Source organism: Glycine max, chromosome 14 (genome assembly GCF_000004515.6).
Source record: "Glycine max cultivar Williams 82 chromosome 14, Glycine_max_v4.0, whole genome shotgun sequence".
Classification (NCBI taxonomy): domain Eukaryota; kingdom Viridiplantae; phylum Streptophyta; class Magnoliopsida; order Fabales; family Fabaceae; genus Glycine; species Glycine max.
Genome location: NC_038250.2, coordinates 45,759,674 through 45,777,737, shown reverse-complemented (window position 1 = coordinate 45,777,737; position 18,064 = coordinate 45,759,674).

Here is an 18,064-nt window from a genome sequence, read left to right as displayed (position 1 = left end):
ATATTTTATAAAAAAAATATTGTGCAAAATAGGCTCGATCTTTTGGGGCTTGTATTTTAGTGGCTTAACATAACCCATCAAGCCAGGCCAAATTAGCATAGTTCTTTTTGAACCTCAAATTAAAGAACCTTATATGATTTTCCCTTTCAATTCATAGAGTCGATTCATTAGGCCAAACCAAATTTGACAATTATACCAAGGAAGGGTCAAACCTAGATTGTAAGAGTGTTGTTAAATGTGATAATCTCTTTCATCACTTTTTCTCGTGTCTACCTCTCATTTGTCTTCTACATCTCTTGTTTAGTCTTCACTAGAGATGGAAACATGGGTTGATTGATCGACCGAACTCGAACCCTTAAGCCTAATCCATTCAATCTACAATTAACTTGTTATAACTTGCTATCAACATCAACCTTGGAACCAACTCAACCTAAACTCACTTGATAAAAGGTAGGGTTTGAGTTTTAAATTTTGAGGACTGGTTAAATTTGGATTTTCTTTTACCTAATTCAATGATGCTTCAATTTGGGTTTAGCCCACAAAAAGCCTATATAAATCAAGCTCTCATTAAGCTTGAGTCTCATTTTAAAAGTTTGAATTGAATTTGGACTTTCTGTGCTAACCAATTATAACTAGTGGTTAACCAAGTGAGAACTCTCTTACTGGAATGTTGAGTTTGATTAAATAATGTGTTTTTACCTTTATTTAAGCTCAATGTGCAAATCAAGTTTGAGCCTCATTTTTGAAGCTTGAATTAAATAAGAGATTTTTTTTGTCTTAACTTGTTATAGTCCATAGTCTACATTGAACCTGTGATTGACATGACTTGACCTTTCTCGATGAAATGTAGATCTTAAATTTTAAATATTGACCATGAATTAAATTTGAGACATTTTAGCTTGATCTAATGATGATCATATTACGACTTAACTTGCAGAATATTCATACAAATCGAGTTTTCATTCGGTTTAGATATAATTTTCAAAGACAAATTGAATATTCATTTTTTGGTTTGACCCTTTATAGCCCACAACTAGCCTTTAAACCAATGTTGATATTGGACTTTAAGTTTTTAGCAACAATTAAATTTGTATCTTTTTAATTCAATCTCATTATGGCTATAAAAGCTCTATTTTTGCACAACCTTATCTGAAGAGTCTCAGATTTTTTGATGAATTTTTTAAAGAAAAATTATAAATTTGACAATAAATTTTTAAAGTTAAAACAAACTAAAATTACAAAAAAAAAAGCAATTTTAATTTTTAAAAATTAAAAACTTAAATCTAACAATCAGCCCAATCAAGGCTTTAGTTATTTATTTATCGTTTGTTTGAAGCTGAACCTATTATAAAATTATACAGTCTTAATTCAAATAAAACCGATCTATATCCTGTTCGGCAATTCAATTATTCATGAACATGCATTGCAATTGCATTAATTAAGCAATGATGGAACACGTAAAGCTTTTCCACCATACTGTGTTAGTTAACATCACTTCTTTTAACCATGAAACACAAAAGCAAAGTTAATGGCACATATTCAGTTAATATTCCTCATTTTTGTTTTGTGGGTACAATAATACTCCACACTTGGACAGCACATTAGCCTTGTTGAAACTTGTTAGTTAAGAGTAATTCTCATAAAGATAGTAATGTGACCTATATGGTGTGGTCACAAAATGACAAAAGCCTCATATAACTTTTTAAGGTAGCTTTCCCAGGTGAGTCATTGGTAGAATATATTTGTGCGTGGACTACCCTACAACGACCATGATTAGATGGGTAGCGTATTGCTGTTAAGCACGGTTGCTTATAAAGGCTTCTCTTGATTCGCCACGCAAATCCCATAACAAAATTGAAAAGAAGGCTTTTCATCCACACAGTCAAAAAGTGAGTTGTTTTACCAATATCAATATTGTTAAAATTCGATTGGAAAATGAAGATGGTAAGTTCACTTTGTTCAGCTATTTAAATTGATTGGTGGGATTGGAACAAAACAAAAAAGAGAGGAAAATTAAAGTATGGGTGATTGGAATACAAGTTAGGACAATAAAATAAAAGCTTGCAAGAGATTTGAAGAATTCAAATGGCCAAACGACTGCTGTTGGGAAAAGCAAAGAGAGATAACAAATTCTATAGCATGATACAAATAATAAATATAGCAATATCAAGAGCTTTTACTTTTTACTACATTGATATTCAGTGATAAACTGTGGCATATGATAAGTTTATCATTATAAATTTTATAAAAGAGAAGTTTTAGTTATATATATAAAATATAAAATCAAGGTAGAAACTTATTAAATATGAAATAAGACTCATCCAAAATTATAATTTTTAATAGATTTTAGTTAATAACAGAGTGTGTACTAAAAAAAGTGTATTCTTTTATAAACTGTATAGAATATATTCAAAAGAACATTTTATTAACATTTTTTTCTTTTGAGAGTGTTATAACCCACTTTTTAATATACTTTTTAAAATACTCTTTAATATTATTCTGAAAATGATCAAGAAGACAAGAACGATAGATCATCAGAAGCGTGACCCATAAAGTTTCATGATTTTTAATAGCTTTAACCAATCGGAAAAAGTGTGTTTGGAAAAATATGATAAAGAGTGTAGTAATGTGTTTGTTTGTAACTTTTTAAGAAAACAACTTTTTTAGTTAGAAATACTCAAATAGTTTCAAGTAAATATATTAATTGTATTCTTCTTTGGAAACATAAAATATTTTAAAAAGTATTTTTTAGTTTTTTATTCTGAATTAAAAAAAATGTTCTTAGGAAAATTCTAATAAAAGTTATACTATTAATTATTAAACCCAGGGGCAACCGCCCCCCTAGAAAATGAAAACTTCCTATTAGCCTATGACATCAATTTTTTTTTTTTAAAAAAAGAAATTGGCCCCCACCCCCTAAGCATGAAGAATATTTATGAGATTAGTTATTCTTGGCATCAGATAAATAGTAGAAAATCTTTATGAATGGATATTACTTTTTATCGTTTTTATATTTGTGGTTGATATATATAATTGAAATAAGTGGTGAATAAAATCATTGAAACTATTTCTATTTATTTTTCAGTCAACAAAATATTAATTAGCTTTAATTATTCATTTTGTCCTTTTTATAGTTGCTTAATTTTTAAAAAAATTTCTATACATAAAATCATTCTCTTTTAATCCTTACATATATTTTTTTAATTCATTTTAATAGTCATGATAGAGACTAAAATGGATTAAATTGATTCTATGTGAGGGATTAAAGACGATTAAAAAGAGTATACGTAGAGATTAAAAAAATATTTTTAAGTATAGATCAAGACTAAAAAGAAAATCTTTTATAACTACATAGACCAAATAAATTATTAAACCTATTAATAAGTTTTAAATACTTACTTTGTATCAAAAGTAACTATATTTACTTTTGTAGAGTATATGATATTTTATTTTTTATTAGACATAATTTTAAATAATTTTTTGATTTAGACCATTAGTATTCTTTTTATTAGAGACGATTATGTTTAATATGAATAGGATTAACGTGTACTGTAAAAATTTTTCTCTAAGTATTTAAAATCTGTATATTCAAGATTCGAATATGAGAGGTTGAAATGATTTTATATTAGTCACGTGATGAAATTTTTTACTCCTACCAATTTTTTCTAGTTCCGCCCGTGATTAAACCTTTTTTTTTATGTTTAAACAAAGTGAAAGTTTGCGTGTTTTGTTTACTTTTTATTTGTAATTTTATTTAATATAAATTTTCACTACCTAATTATGATAACAAATAAAAAAATTAACCCGAAAAAGTGTTAAAGTTAAATTCTTTCTCATTGTTTTTACAAATATTTTTAACCATACTTTTTAATATTCATATTCTTTCTCATTGTTATTCTTGAACCAGATGTAAACCATATTTTTACGAATATTTTAAAATTTCAATTAAACAAAACATAAAGTTACAAAGGAAATTTTAGAAAAAGTATTAATTAATGTGCGGCTTATGAATGACTCGATCGCTGTTGAATTGACATACTTTTTGATGCAACATCAAATTAATTTTTCAGTGGGCTCTATCGGAAGGGCAATAACATTTTAACATTAGGTCTAGGTCAACATCAAAATTGGAACTCCTATGTGTAAAGTGTAATGCAAAAAAATTTTGAAAAAAACTTTATCAAAATCAAATTGCCACATGTAAAGAGTTTTATTACCATGCTTTTTGGGCTATAGTTCATTCCATAATCAGAAAGGGGGACCTTGCACCACACAAAGTAAAGAGACCCGTTCGTTGTTGAGCACCCTTTATATTCTTTAAGATACTACATAAAGTACTTGATATATGACAAGATATATTCTTTTACAAAAAAAATAAATTATTTTTTATGATAATTATTGATAAATTTTTTAGTTTAATTTATCTATTGACGGTGCCAAGTTTTTTATACTATTAACTGATTAAAAATCATTGTAAATATAACTTAAAAATAATTATCATAAAAATCAATGATTTTATCCTACAATCCATAATTGAGTAATGCTATAAACCATATTACACTATTGATGCATTCTAATTAAATTCTATAATTGAGTAATGCTATAAACCACTACACTATTGATGCATTCTAATTAAATTCTAAACTTTTCTCTTTAACATGCGTAATGATAGGAATCTTTGAAATGGGAAACAATGAGATACATTTTTCCTTTTAAAAAATGATATAACTATTTTCGATCGGCTTCTATATTCTAAATGAAAAATTGTAAATTGTGTTCTTTTATTTTTATCTTCTTAGAAATAGAATATCTTTCAAGCGCGAGACTTGATTTTGAAATATGGTCAAATACAAAGGTAGAACTCCAAATAATAGTATTTTTATATATGAATCTTGAAATTGAATCTAACCTCACAACTCACAAGTAATAATATGGATGAGCATCACAACTAGTTAGGTGACTTTGGCATGGATCTGGGTATTCCTGGCCCAATAGAATTGTGGGCTATATATAGCGGACAAAATTCAAATGAACGAGTTAAATAGTGCGATGTACTTTACATAATTAACCCCGTCTCAATGAAGAAAAAAAGAAAAGAAAAGACATCTAAAGAGAAAAAACGAACAGACAAAAATAACATAATTAATAATAATAATAATAATAATAACAATAATAATAATAATAATAATAATAATGAGTCGCAATAAGCTAACCCTTTGTTTTGTACTAGCTTTCATGTGGTACTGACTGAAGCAGGAGAAGAAGTGATGGGTAGTGTTTGTTTTGTTACTTTGTTAAGGTTAAGGAGAAATATATTTTCTTTCTTTCTTTTGACTGCAGGTTAAGAAGAAAGATGATAGTCACATTTAGAGATTTCGACTCAAAGTCAATAAGTAGTAGAGTAGAGTAACAACTAGTTAGGTGAAATAAGTATAATGTACTTAGAGAAGTGAAACAAGGATATATATATATATAGAGAGAGAGGAGTAAGAAAGATGATGTGTTAGGTGAAACTGAGACTTTTTTTTAGATTTAGTGTAACATTTATTTTTGCCCACCCTTTTTAGTTTGATTCTCAATTCTTTTTATTATATTTTCGGCATTCAAGTCACACTTGTTTTATTTATTTTTTCTTTTTTAGCTAACAAAAACCAAAATTGCCAAAACAAAAAAAAAGAAAAAAAAAGTGGAATTGGGCCTATAAACCCATCAAACAAAATCTGTTTGGCATAGTTTGGTTTGCTCCCCCCCCCCCCCCCCCCCAAAAAAAACGAAAAGAAAAATATACAAAGGAAAAAAGAAAAATGAAAAAGCACCGCATCCTAGTATTCTATTATTTTTTTATCCCAATATTCCATTTCCTTTTTTTATGTAGCAGACTATCCCCACCTCAAATTATTAACACAATATCCTTTAACACAAACCCGACTTGACACCTTATTTTTTAAATTAGTTTTTGCACACTCCTTGAAAATTCGGGATCTCAAATTCGAATTCTAAACTTTGTTTCTTTTTTCATTTTTATTTTATAATTTTTTAATTATACAAATAAAATAATAATTACTAATATATTTAATTATTATATTTAAATAAAATAATTAATTATAAATTTTAAATGTTAACATATATTGTAAATAATTACAAGAATAATTATTAATATTTTTAAAAAATAATTTATCACAATGGTTAAATAATATTATGAGTAGATATAAATACTGACAAAATAAACAATAAATATTTGTGATAATCTATAGACACAAATAACAACAACATAAGTTATAATTTTTTTTAACAATTTATACCTACATTGACGATTTTGATTTGTGTTTTCTTCTATTATTTTTCACACTAATTTTTTAAAGTTCTTTTGGCACCACCCCGTTGGAAATTCGGTATTGTTAAAATCAATTTCTGAACAAGTTTTTTTAATTTATTTCTTTTTTGTTTATTAATTCTTCCTTTGTATATTTTGTTTAAGTTTTTTAATAATACAAATAAAATAGTAATAATTATTAATATATGCAAATAATATAAAAATTCTTATAATTGTTAAATATTAACATATAATGTAACTTATTAGAAGAATAATTTTATAATAATTAATATTTTTAAAATTTAGTTTATCACAGCACACCAAATAATATTATGGAAATAAAACATTATTTGAACCAAAATACCTTATTTACATAATCATATAAGTGTCTAAAGTTGTTCTTATGGAATACAATTTTGAAGTAAAAGTGATTCTTTTTTGTTTTTAGGTAGTTTTTGTATGTGTTTTTAAACCGATTGAAGTCTTGAAAATTGTATTATCAACTTCATCAACATGAAATCTATGAGAATGAAACATTATTTGAACCAAGATGTTTAATACACACAATCATATAGGTGTCAAAAGTTATCCTTATAGAATGAAATTTGAAGTAAAAGTGATTTTTTATTATTAATTTTGGGCATTTTTTAAGCGGTCTTAGGCTAATAGGAGTCTTGAAAGTTGTATTTTGACTTCATCGATATGAAAATTATGAGAATAAGCATTATTTGAACCAAAATACCTAATACACATAACCATATAGGTGTCAAAAGTTGTATTTATGGAATGAAATTTTGAAGTAAAAGTGATTTTTTTTCTTCTTATTTTTGGGTACTTTTTTTTACGTGTTTTTAGTTTATTGGAGTCTTGATAATTGTATTATAAGCTTCATCAATATGAAAACTATGAGAATAAAACATTATTTAAACCAAAATACCTGATACATATAATCATATAGGTGCCAAAAATTATCATAATAAGATGGAAAGTAAAAAAGATTGTTTTTTCCAAGAATGGTTAATGATTAATGTTGTTACGTACAAGGAATCCAATGACCCTGATACAATTAAAAATTAAAAATAATGACCAACAATTAAATTGTCTATTAAAGATACTATGTGGAAGTTGAAAATAATGGTAGGAATCCAATGACCAGGAGTTATTGTATTGATTAGTGACAATCATGATGTAGAACTTGAGACAATATTGTGTCAACTTCATATCTATTATATAATGTCTACTGGTATATCCACATATATCACCAAAACACAATCTTAGTTTTGTCATTAGTCTATCCCAAAAGAATGTCTACTTGAAAGCATATTGTTCAGGCTATTATCTATTACGATGGAAAAATTGGTGATTCCGTTGAAGGAATGGAGTTCAATTCTAGAAATCATGCAACATTACATGTGACATGATGCTTCACATTGAAAGCATTGCATAGAAACATACATTGAGAAATAAAACTAAAATAAACCCAAAAAATTAAGGATGTGATTTATAGATATCATTTGACAACAGGTCAAGAGTTAGTAAGGTACACATCTATAAATTATGAGAAGACTTAGACATAGAAGGTCTTTTTGGCTTTGAGTTGTTTGTCACATACGTTGATGTTGATACACTCATCTCAATTCCTTAACCAAACTATCAATCATATCTGGCAACATATTCTAAAACATTCCAACAATCAATTTATGAACAATACCTTATCAACCAATATTTGATCTCAACCACACTCAAACTCAAGAGTATGCATGAGACACCAACCTTGCATCATACACGCAATTGTTGAGTTACCCAACATATACCCAATTAACTCAATCACCAACATTTTATATATATGAACAACCTATTGGGAGTACACAACATGCATCATGGAGTGCCCTAGTTGCAGATCATCTATCCACATTGCAACAATTTCAACCATAATATGCAGAGGATGGTGCATTTGTTGAAGAAGTTGGTCCATTTAGTAAAGATAAGGAAGAAATAAATTTGAATGATGACACATACGAGAATGACAACTAAAACCTAAATATCAACCCACTTATCGTACGCCATCACACATGCATGACATAGGCAATGACAAATCTTGAGAAGAACATGAGTTTAGTCACTTGATGAACTGCCCAAAAGAATCTGTCTATGAATCGGGAATGCTCTTTCAAAGAATGCAATTTTCCAGCAAAGCTGATGTCAAATAACAGATCTTACAAGGTCACAAAATCAGGGACTGACTTATGAATTTTGAAATGTATCGACAAAACATGCGAATGTAGTGATTGGCACTGGAGCTTGAGTTTTTCTCTGCAGCACCGCACCCTACACCACCCATGCCTTCCTCCATTTTCAAACTCGTTCTGCTCCATCACCACAATTTTCCGCTCATCTCCTCTTAACCACCCTTCCATTGTCAAACTTCCTCTGCACCAGTGTCATCATTTTCAAGTTTCTCCAGCGCCTAAGGCACCATTGTCAACAAAGCAATTCAACAAAATGATTAAAAAAAATCAACCAGTATGTCTATAAATTGAGCAAACTCAATCATAGAAGGGGTCGAAAAAAAAAAAGAGAAGGAAAGAGGAAAAATTAGATTGAAATTAAGAGATTGAGAGTTTACGAGAGAATAAAAGAATTGCACCAGATCAGTACGAGGGAGGGGGTGTCTACTAGAATTCAGCTTCAACACAGACAGGTAAAACATCCTAATAACCTCTGTATCATCATTCAATTCTCACCATTAGCATGTGAAACCTTCGTCGCTGCGTTTAACCGTGTGCCACCGCCGGAAAAGGCCCCCGGTGGCGACGGTGCATTCTTTCTTTCCCTTTCGACTCCGCCACTCACCACCGTCAAACCCTCAAACCAGAACCCGTTGCCAGCAACACGGGAAACCACTGTGTCAAAGAAACCTGCTGTTAGACCGTCAGTGGTGTACGGCGGCGCCACCGTGTGGCGTGCACAGGGAATCCTTTCTCTCATCCTCTCCGTCGCCACTCACAACACTGTTTAACGTTCGTTGCTTTATTGTTTTGTCATTTAGTTTTGTTTTTATTATTTGCCTCTGAAGTGTCACTTGGGCTTGGCCCATTTCATTTGAGAATAAGTTAACGTAATTAACTCCGTTTTTGTTAATAACGGGAAAGTTTTTAAAGAATAAAATAAATAACAAAAGATCTGAATCATTATAAGATCTCTTTTCTTCCTATTTTTTCTTTTCTCAAGTGTTAAAAACGGTTTGCATATTTAGTTTATATTCCTTAGCAATTCAAAAGAATAATAGTCTTCTGATCACAATAAAATGTAGTGAAGCAAAATATTTAAAAGTGAATAAAAACCAAGTTTTTTAAACGAAAAATAATAGCACAAAAAAAATTGAAATTATAAAAATCGAGACATGCCTTTTTCAATTACTTAATTATATGAGAAATTTTTTTAGTGATAACCACTTTGGATGCACTTTTAATTTAATTATTACGAAAACTATAAATAAAAGGTTAACGATGATCACCTTGAATGCATTTTCGATTTGGTTATCGCGAAAATCTTTTAAACTTACAGTTTAAAAAACGTTAAATGTAATAAGAAGTTTTTTTAGGCTATATAAACAGTTAATGGTAATAACTTTACAAGCACTTCCAATTTTATTATTATCTCACATTTAAAATAAAATAATTAAAAAATGTAAAATAATTAAAAATATCAACACATAAATATTTTCTACAAAAGAATTACATGACTTTGATTCTTCATGGTACTTGAAGATACGTAGTAGCGTGGAATTACTTTTGCTGAGCTAAAAAAATAAAAATAAATTAAAAAGATAAAATAAAACAATGTTAATTTTCTTTTTCATAATAATCATTTTCTTTGTAATGATAAAAATTCTCATGTTTAAAAATACAAGTAACAATAAATAAAATATCCAAAATTCTTATTTTCTTTTTCTTTTCTTTATGAGAGGTAAAATAAATAATTTTAAAGTTATTTAAATTTGCATATTTAATTAGAGCTAAATTGTCTTAAGAAGAATGTCCGTGGATATTAACACCGTCCTCACCCGTAACCGACTCCCAAGAGAATCTGGTTTCAAAGATCATTTTTTTAAAAAGGTTTTTGGTAGTTTTCCTTAAACTTTAGTAGTAAATCTTTTGATTTTTAACATATTTTTTTGCCTTCACGCATCGACCTAATTGCCACATTTAGCAAGATAATTATTATAAAATACGTTGCCATCTCAAATTAGGTTAATTATTATTTTACTCTGTACATCACACAAATTTTTTTATATAATTTAAAATTATAATAAATAAATAATTTTAAATATATAAATTATATTATAATTAAAATTCATAACAAAGAAATATCTTTAAATAGATAAATTAAATTTAAATTTATAATAAATAAATATTTTTAATATATAATTTATGTTACAATTAAATATATAAATATATTTTGAATTTACAATGAACAATTATTATTGTTATATAGTATTCTTTTTAACTATTAATAAATATTTTTTTAAAAAATATTGAAATTAAATTAAGAGATAGAGATAAATAAGAGTAGATTGACAAAGATAGACAATTAAAATATATAAATAAAGATTAAAGGAGAATAATTTGATATAGTTGAAATAATTTTTTTAATTAGTTGCGGGAGTATTAGTGTATGTCTATATGAAATAAACATCTAAATAATACTAAAAAAGGAGAGAATATTGATATTGATCAATTAAGAAAGTAGAACAGTCGGTCTCATTTTTTAAGTTGTGTATTTTAATTTTAACATAAAAATATTTTTTTTGCCTAAAATATCTTTTAGTCAAGAGTTAAAGACTATTTTCTTAAAGTATAAAAATTCATTTAAAAGATTTACATCTCTCAACCTATATGCTATTCTATATATATGAACTTAGAATATGAAACTTTTTGTTATATATATCCTTAGGCTGATGTAATTTCTTTAAGACTTTTCACGAGAGACTATAATTGTTAAATCAGAACTTCTATATATACAAGTTATTTTAAATTAGGATAAAGATAATAGTTAGAGAGCTTTTACACTTATTGAGAGTTGAGAAATAAAGAGAGAAAAGAAAAAAAAACGTGAAAGGAAAGAAAGGCAAAAAATTAGGGTTAGTTAAACTATTTATAAAAAGAAATCCCTTATATAACGTAGAAATGAAATAACCGGTGAAAATCAATCAAGAACAAGATCATATACTCCTTCTGAAGTGTAAAAGTTTATCATTTCTCTACCCATTTCTCCAACAATTACACATATCATGAAACCTAATTAAAATGGTCTCCCTCCCCCCACAAAGTTAGAATCTATCTGAGTCTCAAAGTTGCTCTGCCTAAGAGGAGAATTACGTACGCATAGTGCTTACAGAGAAACGTGCTAGCTGCTGTCCTTTATTTCACATATAGAATATACTTTTCTTAGGCTAGAGAGCAGGTCTTCATTTCTGCACATGCACATTCAGCTTAACGTGCTACTGCTATTTTTTTTTTTTGGCTACACAAATAAAACGAGATATGAAATTTAATACAAGACAAATACTAGTCCGTGCCCTTTTGAGACATTGATTAAGAAACAAAAGGAAGAAAAATATTTTTTGAAATGTGCAAAAATATGTTGTTTGTAATTTTTTTTTTTTATATTCTCTTATAACCTTTCCGATAAATAATTTTTTCTTTTAATTTTTTAACCAATACCCTTAGAAGACCTTTAATACAATAGAATTTGTTTTAAAATAAGTTTTTAATCAATCTCATCGAATCATCATCACTACCTCCTCAACTAGTCTCCATTATTACTAAAGATTCGTCATCCAACTATTTTACGTTTGTTTTTGTTCAGGTGATATTTTCCCCTTTGCAATTCAAGTTGAATCGAACTGTAATTCATGGATTATAGTTGAAATATCTTAGTTTCTTACCCTCTTGTTGTCTTGGTGGCATTATGTGACATGAATCTTGAGATTTCTACAAAGTATTGAGGCGATTTCATTGGTCATATCCGAAAGATTCTCATGAGTTTCTCACCAAATATAGTATAGCTAACGGGAGTTCCAATAAGATCCATTTTGGGGAAAATATATATCCAACAAAAGAATGATTGGATAAGACACTGATTTTATCAGAATACAAGGGCAATCAATGGTGAGAATTTAGAGGGCGAGCCCTGATACAGTGGTAAAGTTGTGCCTTGGTGACTTGTTGGTCATGGGTTCGAATCCGGAAACAGCCTCTTTGCATATGCAAGGGTAAGGCTGCGTACACCATCCCTCCCCCATACCTTCGCATAACGAAGAGCCTCCGGATAATGAGGTACGAAGTTTTTTACAAGGGCAATCATGTTATACACCCAGTGATTCCAAGTATTCTTTTTAATTTATTCCTTGATCTGGCAGCTTCGTGGTTGGATTATTCATGTTAATTTCTTTAATTTATTGCAGAACGTGAAAATGGAATAACTACACACACACACATATATGAATGTACCCTTCACCGCTAAAGAGAGATTTAGAGTTAGTACTATAGCATGTAGTACTATAATAAGTTTGGTATTTGTATCTGGGTATCTTGGACTTGTTAATTCCATTTTGGATCGATCCACATATGAATATATGTTGGCTTCTGATTTATACTAAAATCAGACGAATGAGTTAACTTTATCAATTAGTCCCTTGATAGGGATTATTTTGGAAAGACCTTCCTCTAGTAGTCCATTTTAATTAGAACCGCTTCTGCCATGCACGGTTGTTACCAATACCAGCAACTGTTTTTAATTGTAAAGAATGCATAATGGTAAATGGAATTGAAGCACAAACTAATTCTGATGACCCTGGCAGAGAACTGTGTTAGGTTGGAATGGACAATATTAAATGGAAATGAGGAACGCATTCAATGAAAAGTTTTCAGAGATATAAAAGTTATAAATATAGAGAACTAGATTATATTTGATAGGTCAATATTAAAAGAAAATTATACATGTTTGTTTTTTCTTTTAAGTAATTACATAATCTATAACTTTTAATCTTGATTATCTATATAAAATTGTATGACTCAAATTTATGAGAGAAGGTAAGTGACTCGATCTAGACCATATATGAGAATGCAAGTGAGAGTTATCTTTGAACGAGAAAATAATGATGAGTAAATTTAGATCATAAAATCATATAAGCATACTTAGAATTGAAAAATACATGATTATTATGGGTGTAACTACAAGTGTGAGATGAAATCTTATATTGTATAAGATCATTAAGTGAGGAAAAAATTCATAAACCTGAACTTTAAGATTTTAGATTAAAGTTTGATATCTTGTTTATTTATGTGGTGCTCATGACACATTGCTGTAAATCTTCTTTGAGTTTACCCCCTCAGATGCACAACAATTGACTCAGATGAGTAAGATGTCGACACTGAATCTATAGACATGGGGATCACATTGGTGAAAATCTTCCTAGCGTTTACTTTCTCAGCTTGCACAACAATTGGTATCAGAATCGATGGTTCAACTTGTGGCCGACTCAGACAAGTAAAATGGAATTGGCGGTGGATTCATGAACATGAGAATCCCTTGTATCGAAAGTCTTCATGGTATGTGAGTCTATGCATGGAGGCCAGACAATGGGTCTTGCATGCATTACGACGGTGTAAGGTACTAGAGCATGTTGGTAGCAATGGCTAGGCAAGCTAGGATAGTCACAGTTAAGTTTTAAGAGCCACCACTGGATACTCGTGAATTGAAAACGAATCATGAGCAACTACATAAGTGAACTTGACACTATACCTATATTCTAACAATGAGAGATTTCTTGTTAAAATAGCAAAGATGTCAAAATAATATATATAATGGAGGATAACCTCAACTTAAAAACTAGTTTTTTTTGTTGCATTAGGTCCAATTAAATCCAAATTACAATAGTATGTCTGAGTCTATCCTAATGATTATTGTTAGACTTACTGAGATACCAACTATCAGGTTGTTATTGGACCATCCACTATTAGATTATTATTAGACCACTTATAAATGTCTGATTTTGTAAACTTCACGTTCAAGATGTTTAGTCAACGACGTAAGATCTCACATTAACGAGTGATGAGACCACAATAATATATATAAATAAAAAACAACTCTTATTTTAATTACAAACTTATTTTTTAAGTAAAATTAGATTCAAAGTCACTTTCTGACAAGATTACTTATATTATTGGTGTGGCGTCCCTAAATTAATGACTGGTTTAATAGTAATAATTTAAATAACAAAAACCATGGTAATTTTTTTTTTTTTTTCTTTTTCATTTCTTTCTCTTTTCACCATAACTAGGTTTAGAAGGAAAATCCTCACTATAAAGTCCTGAATGGCCAGTTCACAACTCTATTCGGAGTCATTTCTTTCTTACCGCTCATAATTCTCTAAATTATTTGGCGGGTGGTTCTTACGGAAAGCCATGAGTCCCCGATACTCCGCCGGCTCCACATCACGTTCCTGCACTAGAGTTTCCAGCACAGCGGTGATGCGGTCAAGGACATCACGGTTCTGATCCCTACCACGTCTTGCCATACCTATCCTGTAGGGAAACTATTAGCACCCAAGAAATCCTAAAGAGAGAGTGTACCACACAGGCTATGACAGTTATAACAACATCCTTCTCTTCATTCATACTTATACACACAACAATCCTATGAATCAGTCACACATCCATGCTCAAGACAATAAGGCAGAAATACACACAATGTGTGACTTAACGTCACTCCCCGAAACCTACTTCCAAGTTTCAGAGATACACAACATTCACACAGCAAGACCATAACAGGTTCACTAGAATCCAACTTTTGCTCTGATACCACCAATTGTGGCGTCCCTAAATTAATGACTGGTTTAATAGTAATAATTTAAATAACAAAAACCATGGTAATTTTTTTTTTCTTTTTCTTTTTCATTTCTTTCTCTTTTCACCATAACTAGGTTTAGAAGGAAAATCCTCACTATAAAGTCCTGAATGGCCAGTTCACAACTCTATTCGGAGTCATTTCTTTCTTACCGCTCATAATTCTCTAAATTATTTCGCTGTTTCAAAAGGAAGAATATACCAGCCATTACTTTAGGTCGTCACGTGAAAATAAAAGGATAAAATACAGTCGATAAACTCTTTTACAAATAAATCTGCTAATGCTTTCTTTTCAAATAACAAGATCGACCATAAATGCATTCATCATTTAAAGCTGTTCAAAATATGGGAGTTTTACAAAATACAGTGTCATCCAGAGCAAAGGTGTCCATAGTGGTGGCTTCAGCCACAAGTATACAATAATCAAATTTCTATACATCAGGTCTACTCATACAAAAACAAAAGAGTAAACCTAACAGTCAGTCCTAGATACACCCACCCTCAAAAGTATATAAAACTAATCCAAAAAAAAGCTGTCCACTCCACCGTGCGCTGAAGCGTCCGTGCAGGTTCATCTGGATGCACCAAAGAAGTAGCCGTGAATCGAATGGTGCCCCGAAATCGGCACCTCGTGTTGCCTTCGAGGGTCTCCCAAGCTCCCTCTAGGCACTCCATCTCTACTCGATCACGGATTAGCTGCGCCGCCATCACGATCTACAAAAAAGAAAAGAAAGGGGTAGACTCTTTCACAAGAATCTAGCTATGCCGCCACACAATGCGTCTCATAACCACTACATGCAATTAAAAGGAGTATCTTAAGGCTTTTCATTTCTGGTAATCGATTACACAGCCTTGGTAATCGATTACCAGAGGCTAAACTTGAATTACACAGCCTCAGGACATGAAATATGCAAAAATGCACTGTGTAATCGATTACACATACCTGGTAATCGATTACCAGTGACCCATCCCTCTGTGTAATCGATTACACAGGCTGGTAATCGATTACCAGAGGCTCCCTTAGTTTCCTGACTTCGTTTTCAAGCCTGGTAATCGATTACACCCCTTGGTAATCGATTACCAAAGACCATCTTAGTCTCCTATCTTCATTTTTAAGCCTTGTAATCGATTACCCACCCTTGGTAATCGATTACCAGAGGCCATAATCCACATATCACACAAAATTCACAGCTGGCCAGCCACCACAAGCCTTCTTGCTTTGTGGTCTTTGTTCCTTTTATCTGTTGACTGCCAGGAGCTCGCCTGCTTAGGTACATCACAGGTTCTCACTGACCGACTATGCCCGGGTTGGGTCGGGATTGGTCAAGCTTGGTTTTGGGCAATAACACCCCACCTGACGTCCCCAAGGTCTCCTGACCCCCGCGACATATCTCCAGGTACCACTCTGTGGTCAACAATAAAAGCAGGAAGTTTCACCCTTCTACACTTCCTCATCTCAAGCTTGTAGGATTATGGGGTACCCATCACATGTGGTACTAGGTGGCGGTCGGGCGATGGTGCACAACAAGTTTTCCACATCCACAAAGCGCACATAAACCCACCATCCCCTGTTGCCCACCTCCATCTGAGCTCACGTACTCCCACGTAGCCCATATCCTCGTTTCTCTCAACACCGGGTCCCCATCAATCCTCTCAAGCTTCCACAACATCCAAGCAAAACAACATTCAAACCGCACAAGCTATCACAGCCAAGCAAAACAGAGCATAGGCAGAAAACTCTGCCAAAACACCAACCAAATCACAGCTTTTCTCACTTAAAGAGCCCAGTAACAATTCCTTCAATCCAATTCGTTAACCGTTGGATCGACTCCAAAATTTTACTGGGAGTCTATAGTGCATAAGCCTACATTGTGACCGTTGGGATCTACTAGCAAACATCCAGAACTCATTCTGTACTAGACTTTCCACAACCAACCACACACAAGCATTTTTCTGCACTTGTGCAAAATCCTGCTGCACAATTTCACAGCAAAAATCTGCACAAAGTGCAGATTTCGAAAATCACACTTCCTCTCATCCAATCTTGCTCAAATCAATTCCTACAAGTCCCAAATCATGTATCAATTATGTCTAACCCAAAATCAAGCTTTACAGCACAGCAACACAGAATCTAGGTGTCCAACACCCCTTCATTCAATGGGTTTTCTAGGTTTGAAAAGTGAAATTTAGAATGAGGTAAATTTAAAGCAAACTCTCACCTCACACAAGTCCATATCATCAATCTAAACTTGCTCAAACTGAATTTACACCTAAAATTCCACCGAATCAAAGTTTGACTCCTCAACACCCAATTTGCCCTAGAAATGGCTCTTTGTTCACTTTGTTCATTTGTTCTTCTCTCTAGCACAGTCCAAGCTTTCTCCCAAGTCCTAAATGACATTTCAAGCTAGCATTAACTCACTTTAACCTCCATTTACCACAGAATTCAGACTTAGCCTTCCAACTCTCAAAGCCTCACTCTTTTTCCACTCATAACACCACATTCTCACTTTCCAACCCTAGGTTAACTCTACCTTTCATCTCTAACAGTTTTCCATGAGCAATTTCAGCATATAAACATCACAAATATCATCACAAAAACCCTAAAACAGAATGGGTATGTTTAACTCATCCAAACATGGCAATTTCAACAAGCTTTCAACAAGTTTCTTTACAAATAACTATCATGAAGCAGAAAACTAGCAAGACTACCCATCATATCTCCCCAAACCCCATACCCACGAAAATCAAAGGAGAAAGAAGTCCACCCAAACCTGAAATTTCGAAGTCCCACTCGTAGACACACACTTCACGACTCCGAAAATGCTCTCCTTTCGCG